This window comes from Eptesicus fuscus, chromosome 9 (assembly GCF_027574615.1).
Source record: "Eptesicus fuscus isolate TK198812 chromosome 9, DD_ASM_mEF_20220401, whole genome shotgun sequence".
Lineage (NCBI taxonomy): Eukaryota > Metazoa > Chordata > Mammalia > Chiroptera > Vespertilionidae > Eptesicus > Eptesicus fuscus.
In genome coordinates, this window is record NC_072481.1 from 60,224,993 (window position 1) to 60,245,942 (window position 20,950).

Sequence of the window (20,950 nt, forward strand, 5' to 3'; positions counted from 1 at the left end):
CAAAAATAGAGGCACCCCAATGTGGTGTTTTCTTCAAATGTAATAAAGGATAACTCTCTCCCCGCCTCAACAACTGTTAAAAACATGATATTTGAAGAAACATAACCTTGTGGCAGATTGGTAAAACTAGCCAGTGAAATTCAAAGAGGTGAGTGAAAAAAAAAAAAAAAAAAGTAAGAAATGAGAGTAACAGAATTCTCCCAAGAAAACTGCCTTGTGGAGGATTCTGATATAATTTGGAGGTTCTCTTCTGAGTGTGGGGCTGATGATTGCCAATCCATTCAATCACACCTTAATCCGCCACTGCTGGGTTGAACCTAGAGCTGCATAGATTTTTCTGTACCCCCTGCCAAGAGTCTAACAGTCCACTTCCTTTCTTTTGAAGGGCAGAAATCTCAGTAGGATTGGAAACAAGTCAGGGAAAAGGTGCCAGTGGGGGGCTTGTTTCATTATAATAACAAACCTCCGGTTCAAAGAGAAATCACATGGAATTCCTTGCTGTCTTGTCCTAGTTGATGCTTTTCTTATCCTAAATATTTACTTAATCCCTTTAAACCAAGGCCATCCCAAAGGAATAACTATACATCTTCCTGTATCTGGAGACTACTTTTTGCGTGGGATTCCTTTAGCTACAGTTGCTATGGGTTTACTCTTCTCTCTAGAGAGGTTTTGTTGTTTCTATTCTTTTTAGCTTTACATATTATTTTCATTCTAAACTGTTTTACCTTGAGTTTACTTTTCTTCTTCATGTGGGTCTTTTTAAAGACCTGGATATGGAATCCTTAAAATTGGCAATCTGAAAAATCTAAGTAGGGTAAATATCTATATTATCTGTAGAATTGGTCAAACATTCATAGCGGGCTTTCAGCTTATAGCATCCTTGATTTAGCCACAGAGCCATTATGCCGATCAGGTAGCAACTGATTCTGGTAGATCTGAAAATATAGCATCCCTTTGAGGACACTGCTTGGACCAAATTGCCCTTCTCCCAAGATAGAGTGGATTCTGGTTTTCCCATATTGGCCCCAATTTATGGAGCTGCATTGACATCTGACCTGGGCTTGGACAACCAGATTTGATTGGGAGGTAGGACATTTATAATTGGAATTCAGAGATGCTAGTTAAGCTCTGGTAGTATTTGAATTGAGTGGGAAGGCTGCCCCTCTGGACAGCCATGTTCTGTGCCTGAGGAAGCAGTGGGAACTGAACTGAAGGGAAAGAAATAAAGCTAATATTCAGAGACTAGCAAGAATAAGAATGCAAGGACCCCTCAGAGACACAGAAAAAATCAATTATAAACTTGGGATAGTCACAGTTTATAGTCTCAGTGTCACCAGCCCTGGAGGGGGTCTGCCTCATGCTGGCCTGTAATGGTTCTTGACATTGTGCAGGAAGGATTTCACAATATGAGTCCAGGTGATTTTGAGAGGGCATTTATTAAAACTGGGGACAGGGAAACAAAGGGAGGTCTTAGGGTAGAAGAAACAGCAGGAGAGAGCTTAGGCGTGCTCTGCTTTGGGCCCCTGGAAACAGTATAGGAAAGAAGTAAGCCAAAGTGGGGCTGCTGTTAGCTCACTGGGAAGAGCAAAGGGAGGCCTTGGGGTCAGATTCAGGGGGCTAGCCCAGGACAAGCTGCTGCTGCCCACTGCTCCATTGGTTGCAAGTCTCAGGGGAACCCTCATGGTTTAGGTCAGGAGAAAGAAAGTAAAAAGACAGAACTGAGAAAAGGCATCGGTGTGCTCCAGAGAGAGCCCACACCGGCGTCCTTTGTCTTAAGTGTTTTTATCTCTTTTCTGTGGGTGAGAATCATTGGGGAGAATTTCAGTTGAATATTCATCAACTTTCCAGATGCATTTTTAATAAGCTGATGCATCAAAATGAGCATATAGGGGAGTTTTGGATTATTCTCTGGTTAACTTTACTGCTGTACTTTTATCTTGGGTCTGCCTGGCTCTACTCAGGCTTTTGTTATTTGTTCCCCTGACTTATCCATCCTTGGGTTTGGCTGTCATAGATGGCATTAATTGGGACCCTGTTCTCTATCTCCCTGACCAGGGTGGCTTAAGCTACTTATTCTCTGGTTAGGGAGGAGAGGTAGAAACCATTTGTTCTCAAGTGTCTTTGGTTAGGGAAGATAAGATCTTGTGATTCATTAGCTATGTGTAAGTTGTTCAAATTGTTTGGCCTTGTTAAATTATTTTGTCTCAGTTTCCCATTCAACTTGTCAGGAATTTCCCAGCTTCTTAGTATTCTCCCTCACGAGTTCCTGGTGAAGCCCTTTGCACTTATTAACCTTGGGATCTGTGAGGTCACCCTGAGTCCCGCTAATAAAACTACCTTTTAGAATTACACTTTCTCCATTGGGTTTCTGTTGTGTGAAGTCGACAGACCTATGAATAAGACTGTTGGTTTCATGTGAGTTGTGGAGTTAGGTTATCTTTTAGCTAGACTATACTATAGATACCTAATTCAAGTCCCTTATTTTACACATGACAAACTGAGGCCTACAAGTAATGTGCTCATGGCTGAAACAGATAATTGATGGCAAAATCAAGATGAGAAATACAGATGAGTGGTAAGTAGGCTGGCAGTTTCCAATACCCACTGAAAAGCATGATTGGGGCAGAGCCTTGGAATGGAAGTCAGAACATGTGAACACCAGATCTTTCCGAGAGACTTGCTAGCTTTGTAACCTTGAGTTTGTTTTTGGAGCCTTGGGTTTTCATCTGTTAATGAGGAGGTTGGGACATATATTCTATCCAGTTCTTTCTACGTCTAAAATCATGATCCTAATCAGTGTCTCCAAGCACAGAGTGAACTGGGTATCAGAAGTAATTATCTAGAAAATGTGAATATGGATATGGTTGCTTGGGGAGGAAATAAACCAGTTCACAACAGGGTGAGTATCCAAGTGTTAAAGTGGAAGCACTGTTTTATAGCTCAAAGCTTCCTACTGAAGTCAATCAGGGGGTCCCCAAAGTGGTAGTTTTACTTTGTGGGTTTTTCATATCAAATCAAGTAGTAAGCTGATTATGTGTGCAGACAGTGGGTTTGTATTGAGACTTTGTTTGGAAAGCATCCAGAATCAGCTATCAGATGCATGCCAAAACGGCATTCCTCCTTCCAGATTGTAGGAAAATTGAAAGGTTAACTGTAAATTGATTTGGGCTTCTAGCTCTTTGAAGAAATAGAGTGAACTGAAACAAACCAGTCCGTCTCTCTTTTTCTCTCTTATTTGCTCTTGCTCTTACCTTTTCTTCTTTCCCTCCTTCCTTCCTTTTATTTCCCCTGGCAAATTATGTATTTGTAGAATAATGTGACTATGACAGCTTTTCTCATTTTTACTTACGAAAGATAGAGAACAAAGAGATTATCAATAGAGTGGGAGTTTTCATATTCAAAATTTAAAACTCCTGATAACACATAAAATACACACTCATCAGCAAATACATGGGGCCTGGAATAGCATAAAATTCCTTCCATAATGTGCACCACATACCAGCAAATTCCCTCTGCTGGCATATAATTTCCCTGTGGGTTAAGTCTCAGTCTGATTTCCTTTGCAGGGCCCTTCCTGAGACCCTTCTCATCTGTCTCATGTTTTCCCTGTTCTAGTGAATTGTTCTAGTGTTTGTCAATAATAAACTTCTGAGTTACCATATTCAGTAACCTTTCCTCAGGTGGCATTCTCCTCATCACTTTTTAAAAAAGTATACATTTTTTATTGATTTCAGAGAGGAAGGGAGAGGGAAAGAGAGATAGAAACATCAATGATGAGAGAGAATCATTGATCAACTGCCTCCTGCATGCCTCCTACTGGGGATGGAGCCTGCAACCTGGGCATGTGCCCTGATTGAGAATCAAACCGTGACCTCCTGATTCATAGGTCGATGCTCAACCACTGAGCCATGCCAGCGGGGCATAACTACCTTTAACTCATATTTCTTATTACCCTTTCTTTTTCCCTTTTTTAGAAATTGTATCTTGGTTTTTCATTTCTCTAATTTGTCTAGTGTTTTTACACACCTTCCTCTTTTTTGGAGTCCCCTTCCTCTCATCTTTACTTGTAGAAGTCCTACCCATTCTGGAATAACCAATAAAACAAATTTTCTATTTATTGTATAAACTTTTTTTAAATGCTTATCATGTTTTAGATTTTGTGCATAGTGCTGAGTAAACAATTTTATGACATTGTCCTACTAAGACAGAAATATACTATATGATACAATACAAAATATTTAATATATTACTAATATGTAATGGTTCTATACTGTAATATATATTATAATAAGAAACTATGATAACCCTCATCCTAACCCAGCCTGGGGCCCCTTTGGAAATGTTACTCTTAAGCAACATACTGAAATAGAAGTCTACCAGGTAAAACAAAAGTAATTGGTGGTTTGGGATTTTTCCATGCAAAAAGACAGCAAGTCTATTAAAACACACAAATGTGTGAGAGAACACAGAACTCTCAGAGGAGGTTAAGCAGTTGGTTCTGGGCAGAAATGATCTTTTCTTTCTCCAAAGTGCTATTCATACTTATACATAAGGAATTTTTAATGTGCTCCTTGTATTTTGGTTTTGTCTGTTTCTCTCTAATTCTTAGAAAAGGCAGGGATTATGTCACATGTCATTATGCATGTTTTTCTTTCCAACATAGCAGCGTACACTTAGCAGATGTTCAATATGTGATAAACATTAGTTGGATGAATAAAAGGTGGCACAGACTGTGTTAGTTTTCATTCACAGGTTTGGTTTTTTCCACCAGTCTCCATACACCGAGAAAATAAAACAAAACAAAACAAAAACCTCTCCAAGGGTAGCATATCACTCAAACAATAGTGTGAACATATAAGCAAACTTATATTAAAAAAAAGGTGAAGGGTTTTTTTTTGTTTTTTTATTTTTACCTAAACATAAGGGCAGATCAGAATCCTGTTCTTTGGATTTTGTGTGGAGCTTTTTATTCTTTCGGTACAGGAAATGTAAAAGTTATGCAGAAATTTAAATGTTATGAGGACTGGTGTCTTGAAAGGAAATGACAATGTTCAGGATTCTCTTAAATGTGGGAATGTTATAATAAAATTTCTATTACTGAAATGTTAGGATTTTAAACTTCTGAAGTCTAAAGGTTAGGAAAGCCTAAGGAAGGCTTACCTAGCACCTTCATTCTGTGTCCTTGGCCACTGTTTGGATTACTTATAACCCACATTTGGAGGAGTCAATGCCTGCAGAGCTTGCTCTGTGTGTTATGAAAGTGAACAGAGGTTCTCCTGATGTTCTGTTTTGTTAGTGTCTGACATTTTCTCTTCAGACCAGAAGAACAAAATTTGGTGAAAGCAGAACAAATGAACATTTTATTGGGTTCATATTTCTCTCCATTCTGCCACTGACCCTCCTCCCTCCCCCTATTGAAGCTGTGAACCCATCATCGAGCCTGCAAAGGGCAGACAATGTCACATTACTGCCATTATTCTGACGTATTCCTGCATTAGCTAAATTCTGATTCTTCAATTCCTTCCATCCTCTTCGCAAACATGTCTTTCCAAACTAGTACTCAACTTTTTACCAAATCTGTCTCAACATCTTTAACCCCCAATCTCTCTTCTCAATGAAATTTGCCTATATCTTCTAATGGTACCGCCATTTCCCCTGCTATCAAGGCTAAAAAATGTGGACTATGACTTAGACTATATACATGTTCTACATTTTCAATGTTAGGCAAGTTTCACCCCTTATTTTCATTTCTATTTTTCCTATTTTCATTGAACTACCTAGCTTTTGCTCAACCGAGTGACCATAATACCTTCACCTGCCAACTGCTTTTCTGTCTCTTCTTTTCTACATTTTCAATTTGTCATACTTGTTCCAGTCTGTTCCATCAGGTGCAGATTGAGTTGAACATATCTACTATTTAACATCCTTTGATATCTTCCTATTTCCTCACAACTATATTTTCCCAGACATTCAACGCCTAGAAAGGTATTCTGTAGCTTTTGTCCTGCTCCTTGAGCAGTTGTAGATATAAAGAGATGGCCTCCGTAGAAAGATACATTCAAATTCTGTCTCTTACTAGGTGAGTATATTAAAGTCCTCAATCTGCCAGTGCTTCAATTCCTGCATATATAAAACAGGGCTAGTGGACATACACAGGGATTCGTTGTGACAATTAAATTGCTTAGCAATGTGAAGTGCATTGAAAGAGACCTTGGATATGGTAAGTGCTGATTAAGTTTTAGAGTTCATTAATAGTAGCTTCCATTATTACCTCTCTTGTAAGACTTAAAAAAGTTACAGAAGCAAAAATCTTTGAACCATAAGAAAAACCAAAACCTTTGAACTACAGAAAAGATCTTGCAGTTTTCATTTTACTACAAATAAGAAGTCCAAAAAGGTTAAATAACTTTCTTGAGGTCATACAACAAATTATGGCAGGATGAGGACCATACCCCTCTCTTCTGACTAATGTTTTTAAGACTTTCAATGATCTCAAAGACCCTAGTTATTGGTAATTATTGCAACTAACCTTGAAATCAGTGCCATAATTCATTTCACAGAGGAAATATGAGTTGAAAAGTTATAAAACCATGGATTGGTAGGTGAACAATCAGTCAGAGAAGAATATAAATGGAAATAAAATTCCATAAATTATAATCTTAGGCTATTTTCCTCCTATACATATAGAATCTGAGCAACTAATAATATGACTGCATTAGGTTTCAAGTCTTAGAGGGGAGTACATAAGAATCTGAGGATGTACAATGCTATCTTAGAGTATGCCTGATTTTCAACATCATATAGCAAAGTTATTGCTTTTTACTTAAAAAAAATACACCTATTTCTTATTCTGCATTTGCAGTTAATCAAGAGTTCATTCTATTGAATTTTTTATTTTTTATTGAAAATCTCTGTTCTGTGGCATAAATTAAAAGCAGTGTATGCAAGTTTGTCACTTTTACTTGAATCTTATTTATATTCAAAGTTTAGGTGTGCATTGATCAGCTGCCATCACTATTTACCTTCTCTGCTAAGTTGTCAAGTTACTACCATCTGTTATTCCACATTCACATGCTCCAAAATGTGGTGATTATCCAAGACTTAAATTGAGGTGCAGCGAATGGCTGGAGGACCCTACCCTTTTCATTCCAGGTTGCTAACCACTGGGACCCTGACTGTTCAACTAAAGTTCAGCAAATGCTTGGCATATCATATCTTCCTTTGTTATTGAAAATTAATCCTCATTGATCACATTGGAGTTTTTCTTATAATAATATCATTCATAACTGTGGTTGGAGTGCAAAATAACATAATTATAATTCCTTTCTGTTTTTTAAAGAAGCAATCGGTTAGAAAAAAAGGAGTAAAGCCTCCCAATGGGTAGATAAAATTTATAAAAGTTTAATTTTTTAAAAGACAATAGACAAAAATAATATAACTTGCAAGTGTCTACTGTGTATCTGCTACTTCACTTGTAATCCCATGACCATCCTGCAAGTTTAAGGATTATTACCACTATTCTAGAGACAAGGAACTCAAGCTGAGGGGTCAGTGATTTGAAATGGATTAGGGCTTAAAGTTGGTATTTGCCAGAATCTGTTTATTTTTAGGTGTGCCTGGCTCTAAATTTTATTTTCTATCCATTGTGGCATACAGCCTCCACATATTTCATGTTATGTCAAAAATACCTAAGAATAAGGTTTCACACCAAGTTGGGCTCTGGGTTATGCACATATTGATAATATATATTTATTTCTACCATTTGCATTATTACCATCAACAAACACAAAACATTTTTAAAACCTCTTTCTTATTTATTTAGTATTTTTCTTCTCTGTTTTTCTAGTATTTAATAGTTCCAAAATAAAAACAACAAATTTTGTACAAAGAAATTTGAAGTTGAAGTAATTTAGTGAGCATATGGCAATATAAACCCTTTCAGACTATGATAAGTTATTACAAAAAAGGAATAAATAATTTAAAAAAAAATTATGAACACCAGGCATACTCCTGTGGGTAGCATAAAATATTTCATTAAGTAGATTTTGAAATATGAAGAAAGCTGAAAAATAATAGGCATTGGAATAATTCATAGAAAATGAAAATATCCATATACTAAAGCAAGGATAACTAGGCTTCAAACTTTATAATCCTGATTCCAGGTATTCAAAACCTAAATCTGTATAATAATTATAAATAAAGTTTTGCAACTTTTAAAAATATAAATATATACCTTTAAATTTCTTAAATTAATTATTCATCAATAAAAGAAAATAGTGCCAGGAAGGAAGAAATAAGGGGAGAATTAAAACTCTGTGTTGTGACATATTAGATTTAGTAAAACATACTACAAAACTCTGTGTAATGGAATCAGGCTACCTTTGGTATATTTAGAGATCAGGATCAAGATTCTGACAACATAAAATTAGGAGGCAACAGCCCTACGTGGTTTGGCTCAGTGATGGAGCATTGGACTGCAGTTGAAGGGTCCCAGGTTAGATTGCTGTCAAAGACACATGCCCAGGTTGTGGGCTCGATTCCCGTTAGGGGGACGTGCAGAAGGTAGCCAATCAATGATTCTCTCTCATCATTGATGTTTCTATCTCTCTTTCTTTCTCCTTTCCTCTCTGAATTCAATAAAAATATATATATTTTTTAAATTAGGAGGCAACAATTCAGCATGTCTAAATCTAATTTTTTTTCCATAATCATATATTTTCACCCATCTTTTGGAGGATCAGAGAAGTTCATAGCACACTCAAGATATGACTTTACTCAGTCTCAAGAGGTCTTGAGCTAAAGAAAAAAAATATTTAAATTATTCTGTCTTCCGAGTCTAGCACAGTGCCCAGTGACAGAGTAGGCACTCCACAAATAAGGACTAAGTGAATTAATGATTAATGAACATCTATCATATGTCTGTCACTGTTCTAGAAATTTAGACAAATTAGAAAGATGGTTACTAATTACAAAGAGCTAATAGTCAACTCTAGGTCTAATAAAGAAACATTCTCCTACTCCAGAGTAGGGGACTGTGGATTAATGTCTATAGTTTGATATCAGGCAGTATGATTCCCCTAATTTTGTTCTTTCTCAAGATTGTTGTGGCTCTTCAGGTTCTTTTGTGGCTCCATATAAATTTTTCGGTTATTTGGTCTATGAAATACACCATTAGTATCTTGATAGGAATTGTGTTGTTCTCCAAAGTGGACATACAGATGGCCAACAGACATGTGAAAAGATGCTCAACATCACCAATCATCAGAGAATGCAAATTAAAACCACAATGAGATATCTCCTAACACATGTCAGAATGGCTATCATCAATTAGTCAACAAATAACAAGTGTTGGCGAGGATGTGGAGAAAAGGAAACCCTCCTACACTGTTGATGGGAAGGCAGATTGGTGCAGTCACTGTGGAAAGCAGTATGGAGTTACCTAAAAAAATTAAAAATGGACCTGCCTTATGACCCAGTGATTCACTTCTGGGAATATATCCAAAGAAACCTGAAATACTAATTTTAAAGAATATATGCACCCCTATAGAGCATTATTTATAACTAGAGGCCCAATGCACGAAGATTTGTGCAAGAAAGGGTCTTCTTTTCCCTGGCTGCTGGCACCGCCTTCACTCTGGTCAGAGCCACCTTTTCCCTCCAGCCTGGAGCCGCCTTACTGCCTTCCCATGCTGCCTAGAGGCCTGGAGTGGCTGGGGTAGTGCGGAATGCCTGTGTTGTCACCATGGCGATGACGCAAGTGTCCCGCCCGGCCCCCAGCCACTTGGTGCCTGAATATGCAAATTAACCCGCCATCTTTGTTGGGTTAATTTGCATATTCACTCCTGATTGGCTGGTGGGTGTCATGAAGGTACGGTCAATTAGCATGTTACCCTTTTATTCATGTAGATAGCCAAGATTTGGAAGCAGCCCAAATGGCTATCAATAGATGAATGGATAAAAAAGCTTTGGGACATTTACACAATGGAATACTACTTAGCCATAAAAATAAAGGAAATCATAACTTTTGGGACAGCATGAATGAAACTAGAGGGTATTAAGCTAAGTGAAATAGGTCAGAGAAGAATAAGTACCATACAATTTCACTTATATGTGAAATCTAATGAACAAAATAAATTACCAAACAAAATAGAAATACACTCACAGAGCATAGACTGACAGCTGTCAGAGGGGAGTGAGTAGGGGGCTAGGTTGAAAAGGTGAAGGGATGCCGAAACCAGTTTGGCTCAGTGGATAGAGTGTCAGCCTGCAGACTGAAGGGTCCCAGGTTCGATTCCAGTCAAGGGCACGTACCTTGGTTGTGGGCACATCCCCAGTGGGAGGTGTGCAGGAGGCCGCTGATCGATGTTTCTAACTCTCTATCCCTCTCCCTTCCTCTCTGTAAAAAATCAATAAAATATATTTTAAAAAAAAGAAAAGGTGAAGGGATTAAGCAATAAATAAATAAGTAAACAAACAAACAAATAAATAAGAATATCATAAACTCATTGCAAATCCTACATTTTTTGGACTGACTTGTGGGTCATCCAGAAATTTAAAATTCAAGGTTGCAGTTTGCTTTCCAAACCCAAACAAAAAGGAGTAGAGTGGACTGCATGTTGTTTCACCCCAGCATTCACATTTTGAAGCCTAATTCCCGATGGGATAGTATTTGGAGGTGGTGAGGTGCTTAGATTATGAGCCCTGAGTAATGGAATTAGTGCCCTAAAAAGGATACACCAGAGAACCCCCTCTTTCTGTCGGGTGAACATGCAGCTGTCTATGAACCAGGAAGCAGGCCATCACCACACACCAGGCATTTATTGGGGCTGTGATTTTGGACTTTCCAGCCTCCAGAACTGTGAGAAAAAATGTTTGCTGCTTATGAGTCACCCAGCCTGTGATAATTTGTTACAGCAGCCTGAACTAAGACCGTATTTATTACAGTTCCGTATACATAATGGTAGAAATAAAAGAAAGGAAATAAGGAAGAGAGTGGAAGAAAAGAATATATTCATATTTCACAGCATTAAATAATATGAAGATATATTACTTGTCAGAATGGCTGGGAAGGGCAGTGAGTTCTGGACAGAGTTGAATAAGGAAGAATATCTGGGGAACTGAACTATAGTGGATGAAGAGAATTGTACATATGTTCTTGACAAACAAGTCTGTTCACTGAGAAGAATACCCAATTTCAAGAAAATTATGTCTGGGGAATTCTTATTGTGAACTTGACCTGAGGTGGAGTTGCTGGGTGAGTTTATGACCTATTTATGACCTAAACCTAGATGGCCAGTCCAAGAATTTGTGTTTCTGCCATAATTTGAAGGGCCCTGGACTATGATATAGGACCCATGTTCTATTTTTGGCTCTGCTGGTATCACTCACTAGTGCATGCATTTGAACAAAACTTAAACCAGCCAGTATGCTAGGATACAATATGGACTCTTTCTTTCCTCTTAGCTCTTTCCTCATTCTTTCTAGTTCATATTTTGAGTAAGAGCTAAGAAAAAAGTGCTCATGGCAGGGGTTGGCATGGTGAAGACGAGCAAATAATCTTTGTCACTATTAAGGTCCTGTATTAGGCAAGTATCCCCATATTGTTTTCCCCTTAGATTGACCTAACTAGTGCTTAGCACCAGAGTAGTTTAAGGTACTGCATACATCTTATTTTCTTCCACGAAGTGCTGTCAGTACAGAAGTTCAGGTCTCGCTGTCCCTTGCAGAGTTGCTGGCCTGATTAGCACAGCACAGTGTAAAGATTACAAGTTCCTGTTCTGCTCCAAGCTTGAGTGATTTAATCATCCACTTCAGGTAAAGCAAAACCATAACCTCAGTGGCAGCCGGTGGTGGTGCGGGGAATGCGTCCATTGACTTCCACTTAGAAAAATAGTTTTCTTTGGAGAGGGACTTCTTAATTACTCGTTGCCTCTGTCTAATAGGCTAGCTTCCTCATGACAGATTAAATTTACCATGTTCTGTTTCCATACCAGGTGAAAATTTCTGAGTCACTCTGATTAGCTTTCTCCTTCTTTCTGCTGTGACCCTTCATTACCCCCTGTGGCCTTTCCTTCTGTTCCATTTACAGATGCTTCAACTTGCTTTTCCTACAATTTTCAATTATATTCCTATTCTCCCCCCATCCCACAGCCCCCAACCCCCCCCTCCCCCCCCCCCCCCGCATGGAGAGATACAGGTGTTGTCCACTAATTTTGTTGAAAGCTTGAAAGGACAAAAATAAACAAATTCGTTGAAATAATTTCTTCAAAAATATTTAATGTTAACAAATCCAAACCACTTTATCCTAGTACAACTTTTCAAATAGAGAGAAATAAAAGTTGGGACTGACTGAGCTGTTGGGTAGCTGAAGAGTTAGTTAATAACCACTTAATTGGAGAAAGAAGAGTTTTAGAAAACCGTGTTTTATGAATATTAAATAAACTGCAGGCCGAGAGTCTAGCAGCTCTGTTTACTCTGTCTACCTCCTTCCCATCTCTCTTTCCCATTTGGACTAACAGAACACAAAGCAACTGCATCTGACTTCTGCCTCTGTCCCAAGTGGGATTTGGGGAGGTCATTAAACCTTTCGGAGCCTCGTGTTCCTAGATTATAGAGCGAGAAAGTTGGGATAAACAAGTTCTTGGCATGACTCGCAGCAGAAGCATCTTACGAGTCTATGACATCTTTGAAGTTGAATATTCAGATCACAGACCATGACTTGTTCCAAGAAGCCCCCAGTAGGACGTGACATGAAAGATTTTGATATAGATCAGCCTTGAAGTAAAAGTAATTTGTTCTTTAACAACAGATCAACAGTAGTAGTAAAGGTATGTGATGTTTTCATAATACTTTTTCCTTCTTGCATTCAGTGAACTCTCTACTACATAATTCTTGGATTGTTTCTTGTTTTATTCCATTTTCATGCTACAGTAGGCTCATAGTAAATTTCACATTATTTTACTTGCTCTCACAGTAATTTATCACATTGGGGAAAACTGCATCTAGCCTCAACAAATTAAAGCCAATTTTGATTTAATAATTTTCATTTGAACAGAAGCCATTATCATGGCTGGATTAAGAATAAATTTGTTGTTTAGATTATTTGTGTTGAATAAATTTATTGGTTTTCTTACCAAATTAATCTTGCCACTTTGGCCCTGATTTGTTTATTAATGATGGAGGTCACTACCTGATTTATGAACAAAAGCATCTGTATTAATCACAATACATCTCATAAAAATTCCTGGTGTTTATTGTTTTACAATAAAAGCAATTGATGGTGATGAGTGTCAAGCAAGCCTCTAAATATTTATAGATTTGATTCATAAAAGTATCTGAAGTGTGGATTTTATAAAATTTGAGCTCTTGTAAGTGTGCTCATTATGTTTTCCCCCCACCCATAATAGTTATTGTCTGATGCCCAGAATTCAGTTGGGGTATATTGGATGTTGGAATGGATCTAGAGTAGATATCAATACTTACATTCATTGAGCACTTATTATGTGCCATTTGTTATGCTAAATGCTATTGGTGTATTAATGTATGGGATCATCACAGTAATCCTGTGATGTATTTTTCTTATGCCCAATGTATAAATGAGGAGACTGAGATACAGGTAAGTTAACTTGCATGAGGTCCCTAGTCAGTAAATGAAGAGCCAGAATACACTGCCAGGCAACCTGGAAGTAGAGCACTCATTCTTAACCCTTCCACTCTGCTGACTCTGATCTAGATAATAATCCTACCTGAACCATTATACCTCTTACTATGTGCCACGAACTCTTCGAAGTTATAAATAAATAAAAAACCAATTAATTATGGCAACATCCTTACAAGGAGGTACTATTATTCTCTATTCTACAAATAAAAGAAGAGGCACAGAAAGCTTCATTAACTTGTCCAAGGTCACACAGCAAGCAATGGAGCCAGAATTGGATGCATCTAGTTCACCTTCTTAGCCTGTGCCTTTAAATACTAAAATTTTCAATTTTTCATTGAATACAAGTATTTTATAATTTACTAGTTGTGTGTATTTTCTTACATGTAAATGATTATAAAATATTTTTCCACAAGGCTGCTATGTCAGTTATTAAATCAGCAATGCTATATTAAAGGATTTGGGAAAGTATAGAATAAGAACATGAACTTGGAGATGTCTTGGTTTCAATCTTGGCACTTCCTCTTCCTACTTAGGTGACCACAATGAGGTATCTAGTCAACCTTTTCAAGGCTCAGCTTTTTCTAATCCTATATAATAAAAGCCTAATATGCTAAGTGTCCGGTTGTCCAGACCTTTGTTCAACCAATCAAAGTGTAATATGCTAATGATATGCTAAGTCCACTCAACCACTTGCTATGATGTGCACTGACCACCAGGGACCAGACACTCCAACTGGTATGTTAGCTTGCTGTTGGGGTCCGGCCTATCAGAACTGAGCGAAACAGGCCGGGCACTCCCTGGAGCCCTCCTACAGTCCCTCCCAGGCTGGCCAACCTACCGCATCCCTCCCCTGCCCTGATCATGCACCAGTGGGGTCCCTTGGCCTGGCCTGCGTCCTCTCACAATCCAGGCTGAGGGACCCTCCCCCCCCCGCCCCGAATGCATGAATTTCATGCACCGAGCCTCTAGTGATAAATATTTATCCAAGTCTTCTCCAGTCCCGTGAATAAATACCATGTCTACATTGGTGAATCTTACTCTACGGTTTTTTTTGTCTGGACCATTCCTCTGAACTCCAAAGCATATCTACAACTGCAACTCAACATCTCTGATTGAATGTCTAATGGTCATATCAAACGGAACATTTATATACTGAGCTCTTTACCAAATGTACTTCTTCCCCATAACTGCCCCTCTTTACCACCATCTGACACTGGCTTCTTTCTCACCTTCCCTATTTAATAAATGACTTTTACATACTCAGGCCAAAACACATAGAAAGCTTTTCTTGACTCTTCTCTTTCCTTCACCTCAGGTACTAATGAGCAAATTTTCTTCTACTCATCTTTAACATACATACTGCCTCCAAAGGCCATCTCTAATATTACCATCCTTGTCCAAATGATACCAGGATGCAGTATTCAGGTCCGAGTTCATTGTCTCATAAAATCAAAGAATGAGTTCATGGACAGAGTTAACCGAAAGTGAAAGCAAAGTTTATTGAGAGAAAGACAGACTTCCTCTAGCAGGGAGGAGACCCAAGTGGGTTGCCACCAAAGCACTCTGTCTATATATCCTGCTGGCATCTGATTGGTATTTCTGTGGAAGCTCTCTGCATAGGGTGGAGGAAGCTCTCTGTATATAGGGGTAGAGGAAGCTCCCTGTCTAGAGTTGTTGGTTCTTCCGTGCCTAAGCAGCTCCCACCTAGCTGGGTTGTCACCCAGCCAGGTTGCCTTAGTAACTAGTCAGCCCCACTATACCTTATTATTCTTGAACTTCCTTATTTTCCTTTCATCCTGTGGTCCCATCTCTAACTATCTAACCCTTTTCTATCTCCTTACAGAAAGTCATTCTTCTAACTAGTCTTTTTCTTGTTACTATTAACCTTTTGAAAATGTCATTTTCTTTATCAAACTTGGACCAAACTCCTTACCTATACAGCCTTCCATGATCTGAACCCTGTGTCTCTATTCAACCTCATCTACCTTGCTCTTTCTATTCTGGCCAGATTGATCTTCATTTTGCTCAGACATGAAGTTTGTTTATTTTTCATGGCTTTTTGTGCCTTTTGTTCTCTTTCCTTTGATATTTGCCGGGCTAGTTTCTTAAAGTCATTCCTGTCTATGTCAAGTGTTCCTATCTCAAAGAAATTCTTCCTGAAGTGTTTACTATATTCAAGATCTCCAAGGTCCTAAGCTTCCCATCCCATCATTTTCAATTTTTCTTCTTATCACTAACCATTATTGAACATTATTTTGTTTGTTTATTTATTTATTTATCCTCACTCAAGGATATTAAAAAATGATTTTAGAAGGAGAGAAAGAGAGAAACATTGATGTGAGCAAGAAACATTGATGAGTTGCTGCTTGTACGCATTCCAATCAGTATAAAATCTGCAACCTAGGTATGTGCCCTGACTGGGAATTGAACCTGCAACCTTTTGGTATATAGGATGATGCTCCAACCAACTGAGCCACCCAATTAGAGCACCTTATTTTATACATTTATTTTTCTTATATATATTTATAAGCTATCTGAGGTCCAGGTCTTTGTCGTGTTCATTGCTGTATTTGTAGCAACTAGGACACAGGCAATCAGAATATATTTAATTTGCATGAATTCCTTATAAGGTCTAGTATAATAATTCAATGTTTTTGGTCCATGATGATTGCATAGTCTATAAGCTGCCTAGAAGGGGAAAGTGCCATTCCACATATCAGGTGCTCCTAGAGTACTTTTTGATTTGCCAACTTGCACATATTCTCTAGGCTCATTTGTGATTAGTAATTCTGGTTTCATTCATGGGTTGGCTATCTTCCGGACTTCCAATTTCTGGCTGTGTTTTCTGGCTTCTGTTCCCATTTATTTATGGCCTATCAAAGGCTGATGAAAACCAACCTTTTGGATGTGGCCCCAGACCTCCTACCTGGAGTATTGAGTACTCTCACAGGCAGTTCCTGCAAGAATTGCCAGATCTTCTGTATATTTTGAATTACTAATTCTTTGACTTTTAGTATAGAGAGGGTCAGATGAATCTTAGTCCTATTATTTTTTTTCTTGATTAAGAAAAATTTTAAATGTCTTTCTAAGAGGTGGATACAATTGCCAGTCCTTATCTGCTTCATGTCTGAAATCTCTTTCTGCATGGCGTCTCAACCCTAACCAATTTTTGCACAGCAATCCTTGCATAGAGGATTAAACATTGTATTTTATTAGGATCTTCAATCCCAATGGCATGTGTGTTCTGAAATTAGTTTGATACTCTCCATTACTATCTAAGATTATTGTTTTTGTTACAATTTACTACTTATGCAACCTTGGGCAGGTCACATAATTTCAGCTTTCTTATCTATAAAACAAAATCCTATCTAATAAAATGGTAATATGCAAATTAACCATCATTCCATCACAAAGATGGCGGCACCCATAGCCACAAGATGGCGGTGCCCAGTCCTCTCAGCCCTGCCCCAGTCACCCAGTCCTGGGGGGTCAGCCACTGAGACTGGGCAGCATGAGTGGCCTCGCAGAATGCTTGCTTCATCGCTGCAGCAACGAGGCAAGCATTCCACCCTGGCCGTGGAGGGCTTCTGGGCAGCAGGCACAGAGAGACTGGTTTGGGGGGGGGCGGCAGGGGGAAACGCTTGAGTCGTTGCCCTGGTGATGAGGCAAGCATTCCACGCCTGGCCACGGATGGGCCTTTGGGCAGCAGAGAGCCTGTGGGCAGTGGGCGCTGAGTGGCCAGGCCCCACAGAGAGCTACTGGCACACGGATTTGTACACAGGGCTACTAGTATATTTATAAAGGTCAGAGACTGTGAAGTCAGAAAGATTGGGGTTTTAATGGAGGTTTTACCTCTTTCTAGGTAATATTTGGTTTTATAAGGATACTACTGGCCATTGTCTGGATATTTTAAGAATTAAATAAGAAAACATATAATGCCAACATGATCATCAAACTTTAGCTTTCACCTCATATATCCAAACTCTGGCCCACTTTCAGATTTTAACTCTGGTCCCCTGATAAACCCTCCATACAAATAGCCAGACCCTTGCCATTTATTTTCTAGGTATTAGACCTTGTTAACGTATTTCCATCCAACTTTTTGTATTTTTTTAAATTCAATCATAACTTAGCAAGAATTTTTATCTGACATTATATTCCCACTTTTGACTCCTTTCATAACACTGAACTCACATCATTATTCACTCAGCTCATTCTGAAGTTAGCTACATATTCAGAATTTGGTGGTTTTGAATATTCCCCAACTTTCTCCCTAGCCACAGGAAAAAGGTCATGTATCAAGTTCTTTCATGACAGCTGTGAAGCCCAGAGTGCCACATGGATGTATCTAGATTCTTCTAATATTCAGAAGATATCCAGGAGAGGAGCTATTTCAGTTTTGTGTTGGTTTAATTTATTGCTCCTTTTAGCATTGATCTATAACTTGTTTTAATTGTGCACACATACATTTGAGAATAGTTTTTGCCTGGGATTGTGAAGGGAAGCTATTGGGTAAATTTACCCTTTTGGGTAAGAGACTCAAGGCAATTATCTAGCTAATCACTTTGTTTTAAAAATCTAAGATTTCATTAATTGTATACTTCCCTTCACTGGAGCAAGAAGCCAAATTGCTGCCCCAGAAAACCAACCCCCCGGATGCCTGCTTTTCACACCTGGTTTTTCAAAGTAATTCCTCTTTGTGGTTTTAAGTTTGGAACTGTTTAAAAATTATGTCACTGTTAATTACATACAAACCTTATTATGGTTAGTCTATAGAAAAGGAATTGATGACTGTGAAAAAGTAGTGTTTATACATAAACATTTTACTTAAAAGTTAGAACTCCTGGAAGATGTATGCAGTCCTTGGAGATGGCACAATTGAATGAGCTGCTTTGGGGCTTTTGAAGTACAGATAAAAACTTAAGCTTTCTTTGAAGACATTCTCTCTCTTTCTCTCTCTCTTAGTATCCTTTATATTTGGTTAGTTTGCGAACACTATTGAACAGATGCCTTAAAAAGTCCTTAAAAGAGATTAAATATATTTCTTAAAATAATTGTAGAGATAACTTTTATTATTTTATTGTATTTATGTATTTAAATTACCACTTTAAAATATATGCTTTTATTGATTCTTTTATTGAGAGAGAGAGAGAGAGAGAGAGAGAGAGAGAGAGAGAGAGGAACATCAATTGGTTGCCTCCTGTATGCACTTTGACTGAACCCATAACCTGGGCATGTGCCCTGACTGAAAATTGAACAGTCAATCTTTTCGTGCATGGGGCAACACTCAACCAACTGAGCCACACTGGCCTGAATTACAGGGCTAAATGATTGCTTTAATAATTTGTTCCAATCAGTCCTAAAATCAGGGCCCAATTTTGAGGTACAGCTGGAAAAAATAATCCCTATAACTTACTTGCAAGGAATGCCTTAAAATAATATTTAATTGGATGAATTTGCTCAGAATCTATGATTTTTATATCATAATCTCATTGCTATTGTTTACCAAAGGCAATTAAAGAGTCTAACTTGTGTAGACTATCTCTGCCATACTTCAATTGGATGTTCAGAAACTAAAGTGCGTTCAACATAAAATGATTAGATGTACATTTTTATCTTTAGTTGATCTAAAAAGATAAACTAGTTCATGTTTGTTTTGTGGAGAGCATTTTAGGCCTTTAAAAAATATTGAGCAAGGTCTTTAAAATTCTCAGAATAAATCATAGTGAATTGTTCATTTTGGACACTACTATCATTAAAGAATTGTGAAGACAGTATCTCTCTCTTGCAGAAGAGATGATATACAGAATAAAATGCATACCTATCTTAATGAGTAAGTTGGTCAAATTAGCTTCCTGTAATTATAAGCATCTCTTTAAATGTCTCTTTACTTAGACCATCGTTTTTCTACTACCTCTCACTTTCATGAGTAGATAATCTTGTCTTCCTAATGACTAGATTATTTTGCATTTACATCATCACTTTCATCTGAACATTTTAAAGTCTGTTTAATTATCCCATTTTACAGATGGAGAATCAAAACATTTGAAAGTTTAAATGACTTACCAGGCTCACAGAGAGAGTGACAGTAACAGTCAGCTGAAGAATCAAGCCTGTCTGGAAATTTGTTTCATTGGTCCAAACACAAAATATCGCTGTCATTCTTGATAAGCTTGAATTTCATGTATTTCACTTAATAGGGCAAAATGACTCATTGTGTTTGATAAACTGCAGTACATTTAGTTAGTATTCATTCACAAGAATTATTTGGTTGTCAATGGAATTCTGTTCTGTTACATCTGCCAGAATCACAGCTGTAACGTATGTGTGAAACAATTAAAACTTGAATCAAGCTATATCTCAGAGGACTACAGATCCAGTATCATTTAGGTGGACAGGAAATTAGAAAAAAGGAACATATTTTTCAGGGCTGAAATACTCCCACTCTTCATTCTGGAAATTTCCTTATGATCTCAAGTTAAAGTGGAGTCACAACGTAATTAGTAATCATGTTGTTCTTTCTTATCTTAGGACTATTTTCTGTATGTTCATATCACCTCAGATCCATTGCTCTATTTCAGTGTTAAGGTATTATTTTGGGGAGAATACAAAATTTGTTTTAAAATTTATTGTTAAGTATTTTAAGGTTAATTTAAAAAAATAAAAGGTGATATGATATAGTGGCTAATAAATAGTCACAATGAAAATAAAGGCCACGTATAAATACCTGGCAATTTTTAGTGATCTAATTATGAAATCTGAAAAGATTCCAGTAATAACTGCAGTGATAATGCCTCATGACTCCTATGCCATATCTCAGTTTCTTTGTATTTCTGTGGGGGTAAGACAATTATTTTCCTATCTCTTCACTCTTACCCATCCTTTGATAATGCTTTGTGATTTGGGGCCAAGAATTTCAAAATTATAGTTCCCAGGATTCTTTGGTTCTATTATTGAGACAAATATTTCTGATTAGAAAGCGAAAAGAAGGGAGAAGCCATTGTTCCCCTCCCCCGCCCTCAATTCTGACTGTATTTCTAGTAGTAGCTAAATTACTTCTATAATTCTAATTTTTGAGGCAGGAGCTCCTCCTCCCTGGGCCCTAGCCCTGAGGGCTCTTGTACAAAGTGGTCATAATGGCAGGAATTCAGGTTGGGTGTAGGGTCAAAAACATAGACTTGCTGTCATTGCTGCTGATGTGATTACCATCCCTCCTTAAAGATTAACTTGGCCAATATCAAAGGCCAACACTGAGCCCTCTTTATAGCCCCAAGCCCAGGGGAGTCATTT